Source organism: Pseudophryne corroboree, chromosome 12 (genome assembly GCF_028390025.1).
Source record: "Pseudophryne corroboree isolate aPseCor3 chromosome 12, aPseCor3.hap2, whole genome shotgun sequence".
NCBI lineage: Eukaryota > Metazoa > Chordata > Amphibia > Anura > Myobatrachidae > Pseudophryne > Pseudophryne corroboree.
The window spans coordinates 148,478,360-148,503,151 of record NC_086455.1 but is presented as its reverse complement, the minus strand read 5'-3'; the positions used below and the strand labels follow the sequence as shown (position 1 = coordinate 148,503,151).

The following is a 24,792-nucleotide window of genomic DNA, read 5'->3' as shown; positions in this document are numbered from 1 at the left end:
AGACGGCCCATCGCACACATTATATACCCACCAAGCCAGCGCACGACGCGTGACTACTTCATGGGCTACGTGCTGCAGTCGTCAAATGTAGGAGGTGGTCATAATAATGTGACTCGAGCGTGTTCATACACAGATATAGCATATAAAGATACACATTCTCACTGCTTGCTTCATGTACTTTTAAGTGATTAGTGTTCACTCTAGGTGTCTTTCACAGGGCGCTGCGCCCTGCCCCTTTTTTAGACACCTGAATGCCGCCCTGCCCATTTGTGTGCGCCCTCCCGCCCCGCACTTTGCTGCCCGCCGGACCCCGCCAAGCCACCGGACACATTACTGCAGTAATCCAGTGTGCTTAATCACAGTCACACTGTCTCCCTGCATGAGAGACAGAGACCTCCGCGGCCCGCCCCATCTGTCCCGCCCACCTCGTCCGTCCCGCCCGCCCACCTCGTCCGTCCTTAGTTGTCAGCCGCCGCATCTCCCCTCCTCTGCGAGAGACAGGAGGGCTGGGTTTGCCTCTCCCGCCGAGGCAAACCCAGCCCTCCCTCCTCTCTGTGTGCATGGCCAGACACCCGCGGGCAGCCCCCATCTCCCACCAGCCAGTGCCACTGGCCAGCGTACCCATCTACCGGAGTGTGACCCTCAGCTGCCAGAGTGTGAGTAAGTAGATACACACAAAGTAATGAACATGTATTTTAATGCATTGCCATATCCTGCCCCCACCCCCTGCATGTGACCCCATTTACCCCCAGCCTTTGTGTGTGGCACACTTTACCCCCCTCACCCTGGTTTGTGCGCCCCCCCCCCCGTGTGTGTGACACCTTGTGCCCTCCTGCCCCCCCCAACCCCCTGTGTGTGGCCCCACTACCCCTTGTCTTATGTGTGTGCGGAACCATCTACCCCCCCCCCCCCTCCTCCTCCAATGTGTCTCAGTGCTTTCTACCTGGTGCAATGTTTCTCGGTGCTCTCTACCTGGTGCAATGTTTCTCGGTGCACTCTACCTGGTGCAATGTTTCTCGGTGCTCTCTACCTGGTGCAATGTTTCTCGGTGCTCTCTACCTGGTGCAATGTTTCTCAGTGCTCTCTACCTGGTGCAATGTTTCTCAGTGCTCTCTACCTGGTGCAATGTTTCTCGGTGCTCTCTACCTGGTGCAATGTTTCTCGGTGCTCTCTACCTGGTGCAATGTTTCTCGGTGCTCTCTACCTGGTGCAATGTTTCTCAGTGCTCTCTACCTGGTGCAATGTTTCTCGGTGCTCTCTACCTGGTGCAGTGTGTCTCAGTGCTCTCTACCTGGTGCAGTGTGTCTCCGTGCTCTCTACCTGGTGCAGTGTGTCTCAGTGCTCTCTACCTGGCGCAATGTGTATAACGTGCTCTGCCTGGCGCAAAGTGTAGAATGTGCTCTGCCTGGCGCAATATGTATAACGTGCTCTACCTGTCGCAGTGTGTATAGGAGGTTCTACCTGGTGCAGTGTGTATTAGCTGCACTATTGTGTGGTGTAATGTGAATTGCCACTATTATGTGGCCATGCCCCTAACCCCACGAAAAACAACGCCCCTAAATTTTCGCCTTTGGCGCGCACTGCCCATTCTTTATCATGTGGGAATGGGAGGACCAAGCATTATAGTATGTACCTAATTTTGCCCTTCTAATTGAAAAATGTGCCCTCCCGAACGAAAAATGTGCCCTCCCGAATGAAAAATGTGCCCTACCCGTGATCAGCACCCTGCCCTAAAAAATTCCTAGAGTGAACACTAGTGATGTATTCACCAAGCAAAGAGACTTTTTGGATAGAATGGTCTCCAAAATATAAATAAAAAATAAAAATAAAAAAACAACACACACACACACACCAAGTCATACCTTTGTATCATTGTGTAACAAAATTCTACCATGGAACATAAAACACATGGCTCAAAAAGAAACAGATCGCCTGCAAATGTAGGGCGATATACTGCACTAAAGTCATGTATACCCCGTTCACACTGCACAAAAAACCCGGTTTCGCCCCCAGTATTTTGCCGGGCCAACACAGGTCGCTGCGCAGTGTGAACGGATCACTGCTGAATTCCTGGGTCGCCTGCCCCGGTAATTCAACCCGGGAATAAAGAAGGGTTATTCCCGGGTCAGGCGCAGTGTAAACGGTTTGCACGGGTTGATTCGACCCGGGACCCGTTCACAGTATAGGGAGAGGAGACACTGGAGATTATCTCGTCTCCAGCACCTGCTCCGCAGACACCCCAGATGCCGCCTCTGTCCCCGCCCTCAGATGGCAACCCGACCCAGCCACCCTCTTCACACTGTACGGGTCCAATGCCAGATTGCACCCGGGAATTACCCGTTTCCAATTCCTGGATGCGACCCGGCAATTGCAATGTGAACAAGGTATCAAAGGAGTATGTGTTTTTCTTGAACAAGAAAACAGATCATGGTAATTGCAAATAGCAAACAACAACGGTTCCGGTATGAATGGTCGACCATGTTATGGTCGACAGTCATTAGGTCGACCACTATTGGTCGACATTGACATGGTCGACACATGAAAATGGTCGACACATGAAAAGGTCGACATGAGTTTAACTTTTTTTGGTGTCGTTTTTTTTGCGTAAAGTGACTGGGAACCCCAATTAGTGCACCGCTTCGCTCGCCATGCTTCGGCATGGTGCCTTCGCTCCGCTACCGCTTCGCTCGGCACAGATTACCGTTCCAATCGTAGTCCACGTGGATCGTAAAGTATGGAAAAGTTCCCCAAAAGAAAAAGAAAAAAAGTTAAAAAACTCATGTCGACCTTTTTATGCCCCGGGTTGAATTACCGGGGCAGGCGACCCAGGAATTCAGCAGTGATCCGTTCACACTGCGCAGCGACCTGTGTTGGCCCGGCAAAATACTGGGGGCGAAACCGGGTTTTTTGTGCAGTGTGAACGGGGTATACGTGACTTTAGTGCAGTATATCGCCCTACATTTGCAGGCGATCTGTTTCTTTTTGAGCCATGTGTTTTATGTTCCATGGTAGAATTTTGTTACACAATGATACAAAGGTATGACTTGGTGTGTGTGTGTGTGTTGTTTTTTTATTTTTATTTTTATTTTTATTTTTTCACGTGTCGACCGTGTGTCCATGTCAATGTCGAGCAATAGTGGTCGACCATAACATGGTCGACCATCTGAACGGATACCAACAACAACCCATACAAATGACAGTGCGTGTAATTCAGATCTAAACAGGATGTCTCCATTCTAATGGCGATATTCAATTTTTTTCTGGCAGCAGCCAGTAGATGGCGCCTAAACGGAGCTATTCAATTGTAGCTCTGTACAGGCGCGAATGGCTGCTGGAGTCTGCATTTTAGCTCGCACTCCAGGGGTGGTGCGCTGAAATACACGAAAAGTGTCCCGTTTGGGTGCTCAAACTGCACTTTTCGCGATTGCGATTTACACAGCTAAACCCAACCCCTATGGGCGTGATCAGCATGGAAAAAGAGATACAATTGAATATTGCCCCCACGACAAGATAATCAATTGAATATCACCCTAAATCTAACCCTAAATCTACATTGAAGTTTCCACAAACTTAACCATTACAGTTCAGGTTTTTAAGTTTATCCATGTTTGAGCACAGGTGACTTAATTAGTACCTCAATTTAATTTAACCACCTGAACTGTAAGGTGGATATCCTTAAAACATGGACTGTAATGACAGAGCTTGGGAAACTCTTGTCTACATAATTGCTAATGAAGAGATTACTGCAGTGTTATCGCAAATCCAATTCTCAGAGACCCCTTACAGTGCAGGTTTTACAGATCTTGTAGTTGGTGCACAGGTGTATTCATTACTGGCTGACCCATTCTAAGAGATCAACAGGTGGAGCTAATTATTTTGCTTGCGATACTGAGGAGCAGAGGCGTAGCTAGGGTTTTCGGAGCCCAGGGCAAGATGGAAAATGGCAGCGCCCCCCCCCCCCCTAAAAAAAAAACACCAAAAGAAGCATGTGCACGCGCCTAAGGCGTGTGCGGTGACAAATGAGCGTGGCCACACTCCAGAAGGGGTGTGGCCACGCACCAGAAGTGGTGTGGCCACTGAAAATGGCCCACAGTGCCAGATACAATGCCCCACAGTGCCAGATACAATGCCCCACAGTGCCAGATACATTGCCCCACAGTGCCAGATACATTGCCCCACAGTGCCAGATACATTGCCCCACAGTGCCAGTTACATTGCCCCACAGTGCCAGTTACATAGCCCCACAGTGCCAGTTACATAGCCCCACTCAGTGCCAGTTACATTGCCCCACTCAGTGCCAGATACATGCCCCATTTAGTGCCAGATACATGCCCCACTGTGCCCCCCCCCCCCCGTCACTCACCGCTTGTTGATGATATGTGAGGGGAGGGGAGCGCAGCGCCTCACCTCTCCTTCCCCTCACCGCTCCAGGTCTCCGGCGGCTGTCTGGCGCTGGTTCGCTAGCCAATCAGAGCTTGCAGACCGGCAGCCAATCAGGAGCCGGTCCGCAAGCTCTCTCTATGGACTATCCCAAAATGGTTTCACCCCTCTTACAGATAGTTTGTTATGATACAGCATTCAAAAGAAAGTTGTGTTTTCCCGTGCGTTGTAAAGACGATCACTTCAAAGTACAGCAACGTGTTAAGTTAGAATGTTTTGTTAAATTGAACAAAACGCCCACTGAATTTTTATGCTAACAGAGGCTTTCGGGGCAGATTGTATATGTCACGCGCACGTGTCACTGAGTGGCACAAAATAATTAGTGATGGTCATGAGGATGTCGAAGATGAAGAAGGCCTTACACATCAAAAACAAATGAAAGTGTCGGAAAAAATAAATGAGAAAATTGTTCGACTTGACCGTCGACTCAGAATCATGACAAAAGTTTGCACACCTACAGTATACAGGTTGAGTATCCCATATCCAAATATTCCGAAATACGGAATATTCCGAAATACGGACTTTTTTGAGTGAGACTGAGATAGTGAAACCTTTGTTTTTTGATGGCTCAGTGTACACAAACTTTGTTAAATACTCAAAGTTATTAAAAATATTGTATTAAATGACCTTCAAGCTGTGTGTATAAGGTGTATATGAAATTGGGATTTTTGTTTACTTACCGTAAAATCTCTTTCTCTGAGTCCATCTGGGGGACGCTGCGCCGTTACTTGTGGGTTAGAGGTGTGTGGTAGTGGAGTTTGGCACAGAACTATCAAAAGCTGACTCCTCCCCCCTCTAACCACTCCCATCTCCTTCCTGCTCAGCCCTGTTCAGTTAACGTTTAGCCAAGCCAAAGGAGATAGACCAGAATAAAAAATTAACCAATTAAACCAGACAAACTATGGGAGGGATCGCAGCGTCCCCCAGATGGACTCAGAGAAAGAGATTTTACGGTAAGTAAACAAAAATCCCAATTTCTCTGTCCTCCATCTGGGGGACGCTGCGCCGTTACTTGTGGGACTTCCCAAAGCAAGCTAATGAGAGGAGGGAGACGTTGACGGCATAGCCGTCTGTAAAATACGACGCCCAACAGAGGCAGTCTCCAAACCAACCGTATGAAACCGGTAAAACTTTGTGAACGTATGGACTGACGACCAGGTCGCCGCCCTGCATAGTTGCTCAACAGATGCACCACCGCGAACAGCCCAAGACGCTCCAACTGCTCTAGTCGAATGAGCCCTAATTGAGTCAGGAACCGAAACGTTTGAGGACACGTAAGCCTGCCTGATGGCCGAAGTTACCCAACGGACCACAGTGTTCTTAGAGGCAGGCCAACCTCGTTTGGGAGCATCAACCAATACCAACAAGGAATCCGTACGACGGAAAGACTCCGTGCGAGACAAATAAATACGTAAGGCCCGAACAACATCCAAGAGAGCCAAATGGGAATCTTCCCCCTGAGAAGATGACGGATTAAAAGCTGGAAGAACGATGTCCTGATTTAAATGGAATGCTGAAACAACCTTTGGAAGAAATGAAGGCTTCGTCCGCAGAACCACCCGATTGTCATGAAACACTAACAAGGGCGGCCTGCAGGAAAGAGCCGCCAACTCAGACACTCGTCTAGCTGAGGCAATAGCCAAAAGAAAAACAACTTTTTGTGTTAGATAACGTAGTTCCACAGATTCTAGAGGTTCAAATGGAGAATTTTGAAGGGCTTTAAGTACCAAGTTTAAATCCCAGGGAGGAATCGGAGGAACAAAAAGGTGGTTGAATTCGAAGTACACCCTGTAGGAATGTTTGAACCTCTGGGATGATTGCTAACTTCTTTTGAAAAAGAACCGACAAGGCCGAAACCTGACCCTTCAGGGAAGAAAGTTTTAAACCCTTGTCAAGACCCTCCTGGAGAAAGGAGAGCAGGCGAGGAAGTCTAAACAAATGCGGAGTCAAGTTCCTTTTCTCGCACCAAGCAATGTAAATACGCCATACTCTATGGTAAATGCCAGAAGTCACCGGTTTTCTAGCCCGAATCATTGTCTGAACAACCGCACGAGAAAGACCCTTTGCCTTCAAAATGTTGGATTCAAGAACCAAGCCGTCAAAGCCAGCCGATTTAAATCTGGGTGGCGACAAGGTCCTTGAAGAAGAAGATCTGGTCGCAGAGGGAGGCGAAAGGGATCTCCGACGACCATGCTGTTTAGAAGAGTGTACCACTGTCAGCGCGGCCAATCCGGAGCCACCAGAATTACTGCAAGGCCTTCTCGCCGAATGCGTTGGAGTAGACGTGGAAGCAAGGGAATTGGCGGGAACACGTAAGCCAGCTGAAATTGCCACGGAGCTGTTAGTGCATCGATCAGAAATGCTTGAGGATCCTGAGTTCTTGATCCGTAAAGAGGAAGTTTTTTGTTGAGGCGTGACGCCATCAGGTCTATGTCTGGCATTCCCCAGCGATCCACTAGAGAAAGAAATACTTCCTGGTGAAGTTCCCATTCTCCCGGATGAATCGTGTGACGACTCAAAAAATCTGCCTCCCAGTTTTCGACTCCCGGAATGTGAATTGCTGAAATCACGGGAATCCAACGTTCCGCCCACGTGAGAATCTGAGCAACCTCTCTCATTGCGGACCAGCTGCGAGTTCCTCCCTGTTTGTTGATGTAAGCCACTGCCGTGGCATTGTCGGATTGCACCCGAACTGGATGGCCTTGCACCATGGTCTGAATCCGAATGAGAGCATATCGGATCGCTCTCAATTCCAGAATGTTGATCTGTAGTTTTGACTCTTGAGTGCTCCAGCGCCCCTGTAAATGATGAGTCTGGAACACTGCTCCCCAACCGCTGAGGCTTGCGTCCGTGGTTACCATCATCCAAGACCAGACCGTGAACGGCGCACCCTTCCTCAGATTGTGACTGTGAAGCCACCAGTAGAGCGACTGACGAGTCCTTATCGACAAGCGTATCAACTGCAGTTCGAGACGTGAATCCGTCCGAGTCCAACAGTGGAGAATCTGAGCTTGAAGAGGTCGGGCATGAAATCTGGCGTATGGAACTGCCTTGAATGAGGACACCATCTTGCCCAGTACCTGCATGCATCTGAGGACTGACACTGCCGGCAACTTTAACAGGGTTCTGATTCTGGCTTGTAAGTCCTGAATTTTGTCTGTAGGCAGAAACACCCTCTGGCTGTTGGTGTCGAATAGAAGACCCAGAAAAACCATTTTCTGCGACGGGAGTAAAGACGACTTTGGAAAATTGATTATCCACCCGAACGACTGTAGAGTCTCTGTCGTTAGACGCAGGTTCTGAGTGAGAATCTCCGGTGACGGTGCCTTGATCAACAGGTCGTCCAAGTATGGGGTGATGTTGACCCCTTTGCAACGGAGAACTGCGACGACATGACCCAGGACCTTCGTAAAAACCCGGGGAGCCGTAGAGAGACCAAAGGGAAGGGCCCGAAACTGAAAATGCCACGGCCCTACTGCAAATCTCAGAAGGGATTGATGTCCTATCCAAATTGGAACATGTAGGTATGCGTCCTTTATGCCTATTGAAGCCAAATATTCCCCTGGCTCCATGGCTGCGATAATGGAGCGAATGGATTCCATCCTGAATTTTTGGGATGAGAGGTACGGATTGAGAGCTTTTAGATTTAGAATGGGTCGAAACGAACCGTCCGGCTTGTCCACGAGAAAAAGACCCGAGTAAAAACCCCGACCTCTCTGAGGAGCTGGGACCGGAAGGATTACTCCATTTTGTAATAATGTTGCTGTTGCCTGAAGGAGAGCTTGACGTCTGGAGGGGTCGTCTGGGAGAGGTGTGACAAATAGTCGGGTTGGGACTGTTTCTTCGAAATCCAACATATATCCTCTGGAAATGACCCCCATTACCCACCGATCTGGTTTCGATAGGAGCCACACTTCCCTGAAGTGAAGTAAACGAGCCCCAACCTGTATTGATCCCTCCAGAGGGCCCGAAGCGTCATGCCTCAGGCTTGTCGGCAGGCTTACTGGCCAGTCTGCGAGTAGCCTGAGCTCCTCTACCTCTGAATGATCCCCTCCGTGGAAATCTGGAGAAGGGCCGAAAGGACTGGAAGTTACCTCTGCCCTGCGTACGAAAGGACCGAAATCTTGTAGGTTTTGGTTTGTTAGGAGCAGACGGAAGGAAAGGGCTCTTTCCTCCCGTAGTATCTGAAATGATCTTCTTTAACTCGGATCCAAAGAGAAACTCGCCTTCAAAAGGAACTGCCGTCAAGGTCTGCTTTGAGTCCGAATCAGCATTCCAAACCCTAAGCCAAAGAGATCGTCTTGCGGATACTGTTAAGGCAGAAACACGGGACTGTAGCGCCACCGAATCCAATAAGGCCTCACCCACGTAAGTAAGGGCCTCAGAAATCTGTTCTGCTAATTGAATGGCCTCCGACGGATCGTCTGACTGCATCCCAGATACAACCTGTGCAAGCCACTCATCTACGGCTTTAAGCACCCAGGCACTCGCCAGAACTGGACGAAGAGAGACACCTGATAAGGAAAACATAGATTTTAGTAATGCTTCTATCTTCCTATCGGTAGAGTCTTTTAAAGTCACAGACTGTACTGACGGAATAACCGTAGCTTTTGCTAAATGCGAAATAGGAGCGTCTACCTTTGGGGCAGTCTCCCAAAATTTTGTATCCTCCTCTGTAAAAGGATATAGAAATTTTAACTTTTTAGGAGCCTGGAAACGGGAATCCGGTTTTAGCCAGGGTTCTTTTAAAATATCCGCAAAGTGCGAGTAAGAAGGGAAGGCAGTAACCTGTCTCTTCTGTCGTTTGAAGAAAGGGGAAGAAGTCTCGGCTACTGCCTCATCCTGAATATTAAGGGTCTGACGAATGGCTTCGATTAGTAGCCTAACACCTGAACTAGTAGATAATTCCTCATCTTCCCAAGCCGAATTTTCGTCCCATTCAGGATCTACCTCCCCTTATTCCAATGGAGATGTCAGAGTATCTAACTCCTCTCCCGGAAACGTAATAGCGGTCAGCGGCTGCGTTCGCTTAGAAGCCGCCGAACTACTAGCAGAATTTACAAATTTATTTACAGACTGAGTCAAATCAGTGAGACACTTTCCCATATTCTGGGCCCACAGCGGTTCCACTCGAGTCTGGGCCAAAGCTGCTTCCGACCTTGACTGACGCAAATCTGAAATTGCATCCACCATAGCCTTGACCCAAGGGGGCATTGACTGATCTGTGGATCTGGCCTGCTGATCTGCCGCTGGTGCCCCAGAGCATGATGTACAGAGGGTCCCTGCGTCAGCACTCCCCTTAGCCAGCTTTGTGCCACATTGTGAACATGAGAAATAAACCACTGAGGTTGTTTTTCCCTTTGCAGGTTTCTCTGGCTTACTGGTCATTTTGTACTCTGATGTACTATGTCTTGTCCCCCAAGTGTGATCCCCCGCCTCTTATACTTGCGGTTTTTGTGTAAGTGTGATCCCCCTTCTTAGCACAGCGTCCCCCCGTCTGCAGGCAGAGAAGATGGCGCCGTGAACAGCAGCGCGCGCGCGGGCAGAGCTGGGCGGGAAGACGGCTCTGCCTCTGCCCGCCTGACGTAACTTCTCTCTCACTCCGGCAAAACCGGAAGTTCGGCTCCCGTGCGCCGCTACACAGAGCGGTTGTCATGGCAGCACAGCAACGGTCCCAGGGAGTGAATAACACCCTCCCGGACCTAAACACAGTCCGCCCCCACCAAATTACATCCCAGTTCAGTCATCCGGCTGTCTGTGGATGTCGCGCGCTCCGGGGGGGGAGGAGAGGGGAGAGAAGCGACGGCTTTTATATATATATATATATATATATATATATATATATATATATATATATATATATATATATATAGGATAAAAATCCCCAGTCAGGCAATAGGAAATAGGGACAGCCCAATACTGTCAGTGACAGATTGTGGCTGTCCAGTTACCTGATTCTGCTTTCTTCTCTGAAGGCCCCAGTGACCAAGGTATAGTGGCCTCCATGCAGCAGTCTGGAATGGGATACTAACCCTCTTCCATTGTTATACCTGTCACCTGTAAACAGGGACTAGGTACTTGTCAAAAGAAATAAAAATAAACAGAAAATCTAAAGAGAAATAAAAACTGTGTCTGTACTCCACAGGCACAAAACTAAAACTGAACAGGGCTGAGCAGGAAGGAGATGGGAGTGGTTAGAGGGGGGAGGAGTCAGCTTTTGATAGTTCTGTGCCAAACTCCACTACCACACACCTCTAACCCACAAGTAACGGCGCAGCGTCCCCCAGATGGAGGACAGAGAAACATAAATGAATTGTGTGACTGTACACACACTTTGTTTAATGCAAAAAGTTATTAAAAATATTGGCTAAAATTACCTTCAGGCTGGGTGTATAAGGTGTATATGTAACATAAATGCATTCTGTGCTTAGATTTAGGTCCCATCACCATAATATCTCATTATGGTATGCAATTATTCCAAAATACGGAAAAATCCGATATCCAAAATTCCTCTGGTCCCAAGCATTTTGGATAAGGGATACTTAACCTGTAATCCCAAGACTTTCAGTACCGAGCAGAAAGAAAATCAAGAGCAAATTTGTACAGACATTTTGGAACAAATTCAACTGGATTTGCATTTTTTAGATTAAGTTATTACCTATGTCGAAACATGGACACCACCATCACCAAGAATGAAGAAATCATGTCAAAGCTAATTCAAAGTCAAAGCCATGTTAATTGTTTTCTTTGATTTCAAGGGTGTTATCTTGGCAGACTGGGTACCAGAAGCCACAACAGTGAATCAAGATTACTACAAAAATGTTCTAGAATCTTTGCAGGAAAGAATCAGAAGACAGAGAGGCCAGAGTTGTGGGAAAATGGTTTCATCCTCCATCAGGACAACACACCAGCCCACACAGCTATCTCTCTGTGAAGTCGTTCAAGGCCGAGAAACAGATTGCAGACGTAGAGTCGCCAGACCTAGCACCCTGTGAATTTTTCCTTTTCCCTAAAGTAAAATCTGTACTCAGGGGAAGTTTTATATCAGATAGAAGACCACGACGGAGCGGTTGAGACAGCTGACAGATAATGAGCTACAACACGGCATTAACCAATGGAAAATAAGAACGCAGCGGTGTGTGGATGCAGAAGGGCAGTACATAGAAGGGGAACAGAATGTACTGAATATAAACATAAATTACAGCATCAGTTATTTCATAGCCACACCTGTGTTTTCGTGAGAGCGGAAAAGGGGTTATTGGGGCGTTTTTTTTCCCACCTGCCTCAGGTCTCCCCCACCCTACGGGGGATCAATTAGCTGCAGTTATTTCCCCCTTTCGTCATGTAACACCCCTTTTCCACTAGCTCTAAAAACACGGGCAAATGCGCGGGGGCACGCATTTACCTGTGTTTTTTCCTAGTGGAAACGGCCCCCACTGCAAATTCCCAGATCAAGTGATCCGGGAATCCTACCCGGGTATCTTGCCAGGTTGAACAGCTGTGTAGTGTAAACGGAAGCAGTGTCGAAGCCACACGGCTCTTATTCACAGTGAATGGAAGGGTGGCGCTGGGAGATCATGTGATCTCCCAGCGCCGCCCCTGCCGCGTCAGCGTCACCAACCGGGCAATATGCCGGGTTGGTGGAGCTAGTGTAGAAAGGGGCTGTAGCACGGGTGGCAGCCGTGTCAGACTCCCGGCTGCGACCCGTGCTAGAAGTGGAAAAGGGGTATAACACTGTTGCCGAATATTCAATAACCATGGGATTCTTAAACAATACACAGCAAAAACAAACAAATAGCTTTTACAATGGAATGACTCTGAACCCCACATATAATGAACTACCAATCAGCAAGACAGTAATACAAAACCAATCCTTTTTATTTGCCTATTCAAGCTACCGGTCTCGGTCCATGATAAGTCCATTGTTTTAATGAATGAAGTCTGCTGCCCATTAGTGTTCTTTGGAAGACTTTACTGAAGTTGCTATAGTGCAATAAGCAGGTAACGAACGAGCAGATCTATCCTTGCAGACACAGTATTCCCTTAGGCAGGATGCATTCATCAACAGCTGCATGAAGGATGGTTTCCAGCCCAGACTGGGAGCAGGACATCTGTCCATGCAGCCACCTCCTGACACAGGTAACAGCTAAAAATAATGCTGCAGAAACACCGTTCTGACAGGCGCAATGCAGATATATAGTGCAGAATTTATACACCCACATAAAAAGGGAAAATATAAAGATATGCTCTATGCTTTAACAATGATTAGTATGTGCCGATTTTATAGCAATGCTGTCAGGTTAGTGTTTTGTATTTAAATTAGTGAGTTGGAAACACTTCCAACATAGATGCAATCAGTACCTTTGATATGACTAACCTAGCAAATTTCTAGCTGGATTATATGCAATATTAAAAATGTATACCTACCTATTTTAGTTATTAACCCCCAACATACCAAAGTCACAGCAGGTATAGAGGAATGTGTTTACGTGACCGCTGGTCCTGACGGCCAGTTCTTTAAACCATGTTTAACCACTTAACTGACGATTTTTCCCTTCAAAAGCGTTAACATTGTTTTTTAAAATGTATTTTATTTAATAAAGTTGAAAAAGTATTTTTTTTAAATATTTAAACATTATATTATGCACATCTGCAGAACGGATCTCCTCGTCAAAAACGGTGGGACGGCGCAGTTGCATGAAATCTGACCATGCCAATTAAGTGGTTAAAAACTGAACTCCATTCCATTTTGCAGACGTTTTTTTTTTGTTTGTTTTTTTACGTCGTAATGCAGCACAATCTCACCGATTTGTCCTGAGGATTTCTCTGCACAGACTGGATGCATTCATTGATTCCTCTTGGATTACACAGCAGGAAGGAATGAAAATTAACTCTCTCTGTCCAGGACACCACGTGCTGCCCACAGACAGATGTGCGCAGAAGCATCAGCTGAGCTAGCCCAACAAGAAATGCGAGATGAGCTGTAAAATGCTAATTGGGGTAATCAGGCAGGTATAAGCAAGAAAAAAGTCCTACATTTATTCTACAAGAGGCAGCAACAGGCTTGGATCCAGCATGGGTGTAGAGGTCAAGCAGAACAATTAGTAACAATTGCGACGTCACTTCAGCAAGAAGTCTGTGCTGACATCTGTGCTCTCACCTATGTAATGGAGCCACCAACATCACACTACCAGCAGGTTCAGTTGCCGCCAGTCTGCACAGCAAAACTTCAACTGGCAAATAACAAACTAATAAAGCATAAGCTGAAAATTAATTAGTAGAAAATAAATAAGAAACACTGGGGTTGCTGTGGACGAGTACAGAAATTGCCTATAGCAACCATCAGCTTCCAGGAAGTATTTATCAAGTACATCCCATAAAATGATAGGTAGATGATGATGATGATTGGTTGGTTTGGGCACCTTCTCAACTGGTCCACTTCCCCACTCTTTTCATTACTCGGTATATCAACCCCACTGCGCCAGACTGGAATAGAAGACTGACTCTTCATCAGCTAGAAAACTATTTAGAGGTTTACCTACAGTACTTTACTGTTTTGAACACAATCAATTTCTCACATATACATACAGTAGATCAAAAGTAACTCAACTCCCAGTGAAGTTATTTGTTTCTAGTTAACGGACAGTTTACACACCTGGTTAGCACCCCCCTGGGGAGGCTTAGGGTGTGGGGAGGGGAAGAGGGGGGGATTAGGTTTAAGCACCACCGGGAAGGGTTAGGCTGCGGGAAGAGACTGTTAGGGTTGGAGGGGGGCTGGGGTAACGGGGAGGGTAAACATACTTACCCGACCCCTGTCAGGATTCTCTGCGTCGGGATGCCGGTGTCGGTCATGTGACCGCCAGCATATAAAAAAAAATAAGATTTTACTTACCGATAAATCTATTTCTCGTAGTCCGTAGTGGATGCTGGGACTCCGTAAGGACCATGGGGAATAGCGGCTCCGCAGGAGACTGGGCACAAGAATAAAAGCTTTAGGATCAGGTGGTGTGCACTGGCTCCTCCCCCTATGACCCTCCTCAAAGCCTCAGTTAGAATACTGTGCCCGGACGAGCGTACATAATAAGGAAGGATATTGAATCCCGGGTAAGACTCATACCAGCCACACCAATCACACCGTACAACTCGTGATCTGAACCCAGTGAACAGTATGATAGAACGAAAAAGAGCCTCTGAAAAGATGGCTCCCAACAATAATAACCCGAATTTTTGTAACAATAACTATATACAAGTATTGCAGACAATCCGCACTTGGGATGGGCGCCCAGCATCCACTACGGACTACGAGAAATAGATTTATCGGTAAGTAAAATCTTATTTTCTCTGACGTCCTAGTGGATGCTGGGACTCCGTAAGGACCATGGGGATTATACCAAAGCTCCCAAACGGGCGGGAGAGTGCGGATGACTCTGCAGCACCGAATGAGAGAACTCCAGGTCCTCCTCAGCCAGGGTATCAAATTTGTAGAATTTAGCAAACGTGTTTGCCCCTGACCAAGTAGCTGCTCGGCAAAGTTGTAAAGCCGAGACCCCTCGGGCAGCCGCCCAAGATGAACCCACTTTCCTTGTGGAATGGGCTTTTACCGATTTTGGCTGTGGCAGGCCTGCCACCGAATGTGCAAGCTGAATTGTACTACAAATCCAACGAGCAAACGTCTGCTTAGAAGCAGGAGCACCCAATTTGTTGGGTGCATACAGGATAAACAGCGAGTCAGATTTTCTGACTCCAGCCGTCCTGGAAACATATTTTCAGGGCCCTGACCACGTCAAGCAACTTGGAGTCCTCCAAGTCCTTAGTAGCCGCAGGTACCACAATAGGTTGGTTCATGTGAAATGCAGAAACCACCTTAGGTAGAAATTGAGGACGAGTCCTCAATTCTGCCCTGTCAGAATGAAATATTAAGTAAGGGCTTTTATATGATAAAGCCGCCAATTCTGACACACGCCTGGCTGAAGCCAGGGCTAACAGCATCGTCACCTTCCATGTGAGATATTTTAAGTCCACAGTGGTGAGTGGTTCAAACCAATGTGACTTTAGGAAACTCAACACAACATTGAGATCCCAAGGTGCCACTGGGGGCACAAAAGGAGGCTGTATATGCAGTACCCCTTTTACAAATGTCTGAACTTCAGGTACTGAAGCCAGTTCTTTTTGGAAGAAAATCGACAGGGCCGAAATTTGAACCTTAATGGACCCTAATTTTAGGCCCATAGACAGTCCTGTTTGCAGGAAATGGAGGAAACGACCCAGTTGAAATTCCTCTGTAGGGGCCTTCCTGGCCTCACACCACGCAACATATTTTCGCCAAATGCGGTGATAATGTTTTGCGGTTACATCCTTCCTGGCCTTGACCAGGGTAGGGATGACTTCATCTGGAATGCATTTTTCCTTCAGGATCCGGCGTTCAACCGCCATGCCGTCAAACGCAGCCGCGGTAAGTCTTGGAACAGACAAGGCCCCTGCTGGAGCAGGTCCTTTCTTAGAGGTAGAGGCCATGGTTCGTCCGTGAGCATCTCCTGAAGTTCCGGATACCAAGTCCTTCTCGGCCAATCCGGATCCACGAGTATAGTTCTTACTCCTCTCCTTCTTATGATTCTCAGTACTTTTGGTATGAGAGGCAGAGGAGGGAACACATACACTGACTGGTACACCCACGGTGTTACCAGAGCGTCCACCGCTATTGCCTGAGGGTCCCTTGACCTGGCGCAATATCTGTCTAGTTTTTTGTTTAGACGGGACGCCATCATGTCCACCTTTGGTTTTTCCCAACGGTTCACAATCATGTGGAAGACTTCTGGATGAAGTCCCCACTCCCCCGGGTGAAGGTCGTGTCTGCTGAGGAAGTCTGCTTCCCAGTTGTCCACTCCCGGAATGAACACTGCTGACAGTGCTATCACATGATTTTCCGCCCAGCGAAGAATCCTTGCAGCTTCTGCCATTGCCCTCCTGCTTCTCGTGCCGCCCTGTCTGTTTACGTGGGCGACTGACGTGATGTTGTCCGATTGGATCAATACCGCCTGACCCTGAAGCAGGGGTTTCGCTTGACTTAGGGCATTGTAAATGGCCCGTAGTTCCAGAATGTTTATATGAAGAGATGTTTCCATGCTTGACCACAAGCCCTGGAAGTTTCTTCCCTGTGTGACTGCTCCCCAGCCTCTCAGGCTTGCATCCGTGGTCACCAGGATCCAATCCTGAATGCCGAATCTGCGGCCCTCTAGAAGATGAGCACTCTGCAACCACCACAGGAGGGACACCCTTGTCCTTGGTGACAGGGTTATCCGCTGATGCATCTGAAGATGCGATCCGGACCATTTGTCCAGGAGATCCCACTGAAACGTTCTTGCATGGAATCTTCCGAATGGAATTGCTTCATAAGAAGCCACCATTTTTCCCAGGACCCTCCTGCACTGATGCACTGACACCTGGCCTGGTTTTAGGAGGTTCCTGACTAGCTCGGATAACTCCTTGGCCTTCTCCTCCGGGAGAAACACCTTCTTCTGGACTGTGTCCAGAATCATTCCTAGGAACAGAAGAAGACGTGTCGTTGGAATCAGCTGCGATTTTGGAATATTTAAGATCCACCCGTGCTGACGTAACACTACCTGAGATAGTGCTACTCCGACTTCTAACTGTTCCCTGGACCTTGCCCTTATCAGGAGATCGTCCAAGTAAGGGATAATTAAGATGCCTTTTCTTCGAAGAAGAATCATCATTTCGGCCATTACCTTGGTAAAGACCCGAGGTGCCGTGGACAACCCAAACGGCAGCGTCTGAAACTGATAATGACAGTCTTGTACTACAAAACTGAGATACCCTTGGTGAGAAGGGTAGATTGGGACGTGGAGATAAGCATCTTTGATGTCCAGAGACACCATATAGTCCCCTTCTTCCAGGTTCGCTATCACCGCTCTGAGTGACTCCATCTTGAATTTGAACCTTTTTATGTAAGTGTTCAAGGATTTCAGATTTAAAATTGGTCTCACCGAGCCGTCCGGCTTCGGTACCACAAACAGCGTGGAATAATACCCCTTTCCCTGTTGTAGGAGGGGTACCTTGATTATCACCTGCTGGGAATACAGCTTGTGAATGGCTTCCAGAACTGCCTCCCTGTCGGAGGGAGACTTTGGCAGAGCAGACTTCAGGAACCGGCGAGGGGGAAACGCCTCGAATTCCAGTTTGTACCCCTGCGATACTACCTGTAGAATCCAGGGATCCACTTGCGAGTGAGCCCACTGCGCGTTGAAATTCTTGAGACGGGCCCCCACCAAGTCTGAGTCTGCTTGTAAAGCCCCAGCGTCATGCTGAAGACTTGGCAGAAGCAGGGGAAGGCTTCTGCTCCTGGGAAGCGGCTGCATGGTGCAGTCTTTTTCCCCTTCCTCTGCCCCGGGGCAGAAAAGAGTGGCCTTTTGCTCGCTTGTATTTATGGGAACGAAAGGACTGAGTTTGAAAAGACGGTGTCTTTTTCTGCTGATGTGAAGTGACCTGGGGTAAGAAGGTGGACTTTCCAGCCGTTGCCGTGGCCACCAGGTCCGAAAGACCAGCCCCAAATAACTCCTCCCCTTTATACGGCAATACTTCCATATGTCGTTTGGAATCCGCATCCCCTGACCACTGACGCGTCCATAACGTTCTTCTGGCAGAGATGGACATAGCACTTACTCTTGATGCCAGGGTGCAAATATCCCTCTGTGCATCACGCATATATAGTAATGCATCCTTCAAATGCTCTATAGTTAACAATATATAGTCCCTATCCAGGGTATCAATATTTTCAGTCAGGGAATCCGACCACGCGACTCCAGCACTGCACATCCAGGCTGAAGCGATTGCTGGTCGCAGTATAACACCAGTATGTGTGTATATACTTTTTAGGATATTTTCCAGCCTTCTATCAGCTGGTTCTTTGAGGGTGGCCGTATCAGGAGACGGTAACGCTACTTGTTTAGATAAACGTGTGAGCGCCTTATCTACCCTAGGGGGTGTTTCCCAACGTGTCCTAACCTCTGATGGGAAAGGATATAGTGCCAATAATTTATTAGAAATTAGCAGTTTTTTGTCGGGAGAAACCCACGCTTTATCACACACCTCATTCAATTCATCTGACTCAGGAAAAACTATTGGTAGTTTTTTCACCCCCCACATAATACCCTTCTTAGTGGTATTTGTAGTGTCAGAAATGTGCAATGCCTCCTTCATTGCCGTGATCATGTAACGTGTGGCCCTACTGGACATTACGTTCGACTCATCACCGTCGACACTAGACTCAGTATCTGTGTCTGGGTCTGTGTCGACCCACTGAGGTAACGGGCGTTTTAGGGCCCCTGACGGTGTCTGAGACGCCTGGACAGGCACTAATTGATTTGCCGGCTGTCTCATGTCGTCAACAGTTTTTTGCAAAGTGCTGACATTATCACTTAATTGTTTAAATACGATCATCCAGTCAGGTGTCGACTCCCTAGGGGGTGACATCACTAACGCAGGCAATTGCTCCGCCTCCACATCATTTTCCTCCTCATACATGTCGACACACACGTACCGACACACAGCACACACACACCGGGAATGCTCTGATAGAGGACAGGACCCCACGAGCCCTTTGGAGAGACAGAGGGAGAGTCTGCCAGCACACACCCAGCGCTATATATATATATATATATACAGGGATAACCTTATATAAGTGTTATTCCCTTATAGCTGCTGTTTATATTGTCATTTGCTGCCAATAGTGCCCCCCCTTCTCTTTTTTACCCCGATTCTGAAGCAGGACTGCAGGGGAGAGTCAGGGAGCCGTCCTTCCAGCGGAACGGTGAGGGAAAATGGCGCTTGTGTGCTGAGGAGATAGGCTCCGCCCCTTCACGACGTCCTTATCTCCCGCTCTTTTGTGTAAAAATGGCAGGGGTTAAAATACATCCATATAGCCCAGGAGCTATATGTGATGTATTCTTTTGCCACCTAAGGTATTATCATTTATATTGCGTCTCAGGGCGCTCCCCCCCCAGCGCCCTGCACCCTCAGTGACCGGAGTGTGAAGTGTGCTGAGAGCAATGGCGCACAGCTGCGGTGGTGCTGTGCGCTACCTTAGTCTGAAGACAGGATTGTCTTCTGCCGCCGATTTCACCGGACCTCTTCGTCTCTTCTGGCTCTGTAAGGGGGACGGCGGCGCGGCTCCGGTGACCCATCCAGGCTGTACCTGTGATCGTCCCTCTGGAGCTAATGTCCAGTAGCCTAAGAAGCCCAATCCACTCTGCACGCAGGTGAGTTCGCTTCTTCTCCCCTTAGTCCCACGATGCAGTGAGCCTGTTGCCAGCAGGACTCACTGAAAATAAAAAACCTAAATTAAACTTTTATTCTAAGCAGCTCAGGAGAGCCACCTAGCCTGCACCCTTCTCGTTCGGGCACAAAAATCTAACTGAGGCTTGGAGGAGGGTCATAGGGGGAGGAGCCAGTGCACACCACCTGATCCTAAAGCTTTTATTCTTGTGCCCTGTCTCCTGCGGAGCCGCTATTCCCCATGGTCCTTACGGAGTCCCAGCATCCACTAGGACGTCAGAGAAATAATAATAATAATAATAATATTACACACACACACACATACATACATATATATTTTTATATATATTGGCATAAATATCCAAAAGGCCAATGTTACAGGGAGGGAACACTCTTACCTACCCCCGTCATGATTTCAACTAGGCGGGATGTCGGCGTCTGTATTCTGACCGCCAGCATCCAGTGCGCCGGCAAATCTTACTGAACACCTTTAGGCACTTCATTGTATGTATGTATCTTATTATAACATAATGTATAGTATATACTGTATATCATTACCTTCAAGCATTCCTTGAAAACTCACCTCTTCAGACAAACTTATCAAATTCCAGAACCACTTACATAACATCCATAAGCTTTCCTATCCAATAACATCTCCTCTATACAGTCCACCAAGAACCTCTGCGACCAATATGAACTAGGCAACACTTATTCCTGTTTATCAATGCCTAGTTCCCTAGAGGATACTAAGCATTGATAGACAAGGAGAAGTGTGTACCAAAAGGGAGATTTCATTTTTCTGAGCAAAATGGAGATGAAGTAAAAAGGTATGGAGAGGGCACGTTTTCAGATATATTACTTGTTTTGCAGAGGCACATAAAGAACCACTGCACAGAAAGATGTTGATTTGGCTTTAGCTCCTAGATGATAATTGGGTCTCACACTATACTTATAATGCGATGCATTTTTCTCTTTCCAGGAGTACGTCAGTGGAGAAGTAGGTTCTAAGCACACTCCACCCAATTTACAAAAGTAAGCACAAAAGAGGTCATACCTATTATGGGGCACATTTAATTAGCTGTGTCAGGTTATTCAATTAGCAGGCTTTATCCTCTGCGCTAAACTTCAGTGGTGGACTTTTGTAACAAATTTAGGAGCTGCAAAGAAACGTCATCGAGAAAATGCCCCATCTGGCGTTTAATGCGTGGGGAAAACCCATTGATTCCGCAATTTACACAGAATCCGTGGGTTACTGCGCTAAACACAGATTTACCACAAAGGGAAAAGGCTAAGTAATTGAATAGCTTTTTCCAGCACAGCATGGCATGGCAAATTGATTATGCCCCTAAGGGGGCAATTCAATTGTTTTGCGAGAACAATCTCCATCTAAAGTGACAGGAGATCGCGGAGCACAATTCAATAGTTTTTTGTTATCGCACTGATCACACCCAGTCAGACCCGATTTAGCTGTGTAAAACGGCTAACCCAAGCCAAAGTGTTGGGCACGATCATAGGTGCTGGAACGCGGGGGTGGGGCAAAGGGGCGGCTCACCCCTCCCCTAAAAATAATATTTGCGAGGCACTAATCAAGGTAAAGGGTCGCGGGGCGCAGTGCAGCCGCCATCTCTGCTTACCATGGGCAGTGCCTGGATAGAGATTACCCTTTTCGGCCTGCTCCACGTCCTCCTTCCCAACAGCCCTTCTCCGCCTGCCTACAGGGCCCTACTCCCCCCTGCAACCAGCTACAACCCCTACAGTGTGTGGCTAGTTACTGTAAGCTGACCCTCCCTCTGGGGCCATCTCAGTGCCTTTCTCACCTCCAACTTCATATGTTCCTCACCTCTTCCCCCCTCAGCAATACTTTGTCCTCCCACCCCCTTCCCTCATGGCACCCCCTAACCTCCCCCCCAATTTCAGCCGTGTTCAGCTGCAAATGTACCCAGTAAATTTGAATTCCCTTCCATCCACAGCCTCAGTCAGGGTGTGAGCTATTAGTGGATCCACTCTATTTGTCTTCTACATAACTGAACCATGCAAGCGACTTTGTGTTTATGGGGCATATTTATTATACACATTTTGTGGGAAATCACCTGAAAAATCGGTATACCCTTAAAATGTAAGTAGCCCCTGAGAGTGTAATATGGGTTCTGCAGCAGATAGCTGTGCTTTCCTAACTCTGTCCTCAGGTAGGTGGTGTGGCGGGTAAGTTCTCTGGCCTAAAGGAGGCAACAGTCAGCGATGTAGGGGCACCAAAATGAAATTTTATTTTGCCCCACCACCCACCCCCCAAGCATAAAGGCTGTGGCGTCTATGGGAGAGACACAAAAAGAGCCGTTTGGGGACTACGAGCTGAAATGCGTCTCCCTTCGAATAATTGCACCCGAACGAAGAATCAATAGAATTACTCCATTTGGCGCCATCTAGCGGCAGCTGAGTGTAGAAACAATTGAATCCCCCACCAAAGTGTCAGAATTATAAATAAACAAACATAAAATAAAAAATTGTGTAGACAAAAAAAAAACAATGTTTCAATGTGTACAATCTAAAGGGGACACAATGTTGTACCTTGCTGTGATATTTCATAGTGCACAACTTTTGACACACCTAGATGTCTAGTTGCAGAAGCACATTTTTTCGTTTGCGCGTCTTTAATGAACTTCATTGAACATCAATGAGGGATTTCTAAAGGGGCCTACACATTGGTGGATGTTGGCGATATTATAGATGGTCGTTTTTTTTCACCAACAATTTCAAGCCTACACACTGGACGATATAGATGGCCAGTATGAGAGTACAGACATCTATATCATCCAAATAGACCGGCATGTTTAAACAATAAACGATTGTGGGCACGAGCATCGTTCAAGCATTCACACTGAAAGATATGAACGATTTATCGTAAATTTATGAACTACTTATCGTTCATATCTTCCAAATATATGGACCAGTGTGTAGAGGCCTTGACTTTCTGTTACAGCGCAAAGTGTGCACCTAAACTTAATATAATAAATAAAATGAAGTAACATAAGAATCAGAGCAGTAGCTGTCTATTCCCACTTATGGAAAACAGAATATTTAGCATATAGGGGGTCTATGCAGGAAGCCTTTGAGAGAGAGAAAAATTAGAGATAGATAAAGTAGGTATCAATCAGCTCCTAACTGCTATGTTACAGGATGTGTCTGAAAAATGACAGGAACTGGCTGGTACGTTATCTCTCTTCAAGGCTTAATACATAGACCCATACTTACAGTACACTGGTAAAATGTGTTTCAGTTACGGTATATTTACACTACTATACATGTAAGCGGTAGAAGCTGCTATTTCTGCAATACAGTACAATCAATTTTCTTATACAGCATTCAGTGTGTGACATGGCACTACAAATCTCTCTCAAAGCATTCGCCTGGACGATAACATTTTCTGCAGTCAGAATATTTGAAACCCACAATAAGACATACAGTACATTAAACAACCAAAAAAAAACACAATAGTGTTACATAAAGAACTGCTATATTGCTATATGCAGTACCAAGCTAGATGTGATCACTCAAACCATCCACCTGGGGCAGAGGGGGGAATGGGTGCAAGCCAACCAGCCAGGTCAAGGGTGCCAACCACCCGGGGCAAGTAGGGAATGGGTGCCAACCACCCGGGGCAAGTAGGGAATGCGTGCCAAGTACCCAGCCAGGGCAGGCAGGGAATAGGTGCCATCTGAGCAGCCAAGGTAGGCGGGGAACGGATGAACACTGACCACCTAGTAGAAATGCTCTCTATAACTGCATTATGGGAGGGCAATATTAAACTCAACATCTACTAATAGTATTACCTAACAATAGATTTATTAAGACACACCCAGAAGCTCCCTTCCATAGATATTACATAGATATACAGACAGTGCTGGTTTGGAAGATGTCATGTAGGGCTGATAAGCAGATAAAAGAAATAAAATACATGTAAAAAGAAAAAGAAAGAAAAAATCCAATCTCACAGGCAATTCTTTATGCGGTGCCCTGTAATAAATGCAGTTACTGGCAGTAATCCGGTAACAGAACAGTACAGGTGCCCATCTGATTACCAGCAATGGGCAGCTGCCCGCCTGATGGCACTGCATATACACAGCATGCCCAAACTGCCTTAAGAGGCAAAGTGGCAGCAAGAGAGGTGTGGCAGCAGGCACATACCACCACCGGGACCGGCACTGAGCTGTGGCTGGGGCAGGAGGAGGAGGCTGGGAGCCGGAGACACTTCTGTACATGCATATGCACTCACCGGGGGACTCGGTGCGCTGGTGTCTCCGTCTCTCCCGCCCAGTCACGGTAATGCAGCGGAGAGTGGATGCTGATAATCCCGGCGGACGGGCTGCCCGGTGTCCCGAGGTTTCTTGCTGCCGAGTACTCCCGGCTCCCGTGCAGCAGCAGCGGCGGCGCTACTAGTATCACTGTCCTGCGGAGCTCTGCTGTCCGGGATCCGTCTGCAGCAGCCAGGGTGTCACACGTGACCCAGGCTGCCAATCAGAGGCCAGGCAGCGGCCCGCTCCGGGAATGGCTGGGAGGAGAGGCCGGGAGTCCGAGGCAGTGGCAGGGAGAGAGTGCGGGAGTGGCAGGGAGAGAGTGCGGGAGTGAGAGAGCTGCCAGGAGTGACAGGGAGGAGGTGTGTCCGGGTGTGCAGGGCAACTTTCTCTGCACTTTATTGTCTGTCTCTCTATTCAGTGTGTATAGATATTTTGGAATATTTGCATAATGACATTCATTTGGGGATGGAACCCAAGCGTAAACTCAGCATGCATTTATGTCTGATATACAGTGTACACGCAGCATGCATTTATGTCTGATACACATTGTACACGCAGCGTGCATTTATGTCTGATACACATTGTACACGCAGCATGCATTTATATCTTATACACATTGTACACGCAGCATGCATTTATGTCTGATACACATTGTACACGCAGCATGCATTTATGTCTGATACACATTGTACACGCAGCATGCATTTATGTCTGATATACAGTGTACACGCAGCATGCATTTATATCTTATACACATTGTACACGCAGCGTG

At 47.5% G+C, this 24,792-nt stretch overlaps 1 protein-coding gene across 1 annotated transcript in view; it reads right to left on the bottom strand.

The window, feature by feature from the left end:
• The window catches only part of STXBP6 (syntaxin binding protein 6), a 151,119-nt gene extending 126,721 nt beyond the window's left edge, over positions 1-24,398 (bottom strand). The window contains exon 1 of the mRNA XM_063948163.1: positions 23,999-24,398. The gene's annotated coding sequence lies outside the window, so the exon portion shown is untranslated. The remainder of the gene's footprint in view (positions 1-23,998) is intronic.
• Between the last annotated feature and the right edge of the window lie 394 nt (positions 24,399-24,792).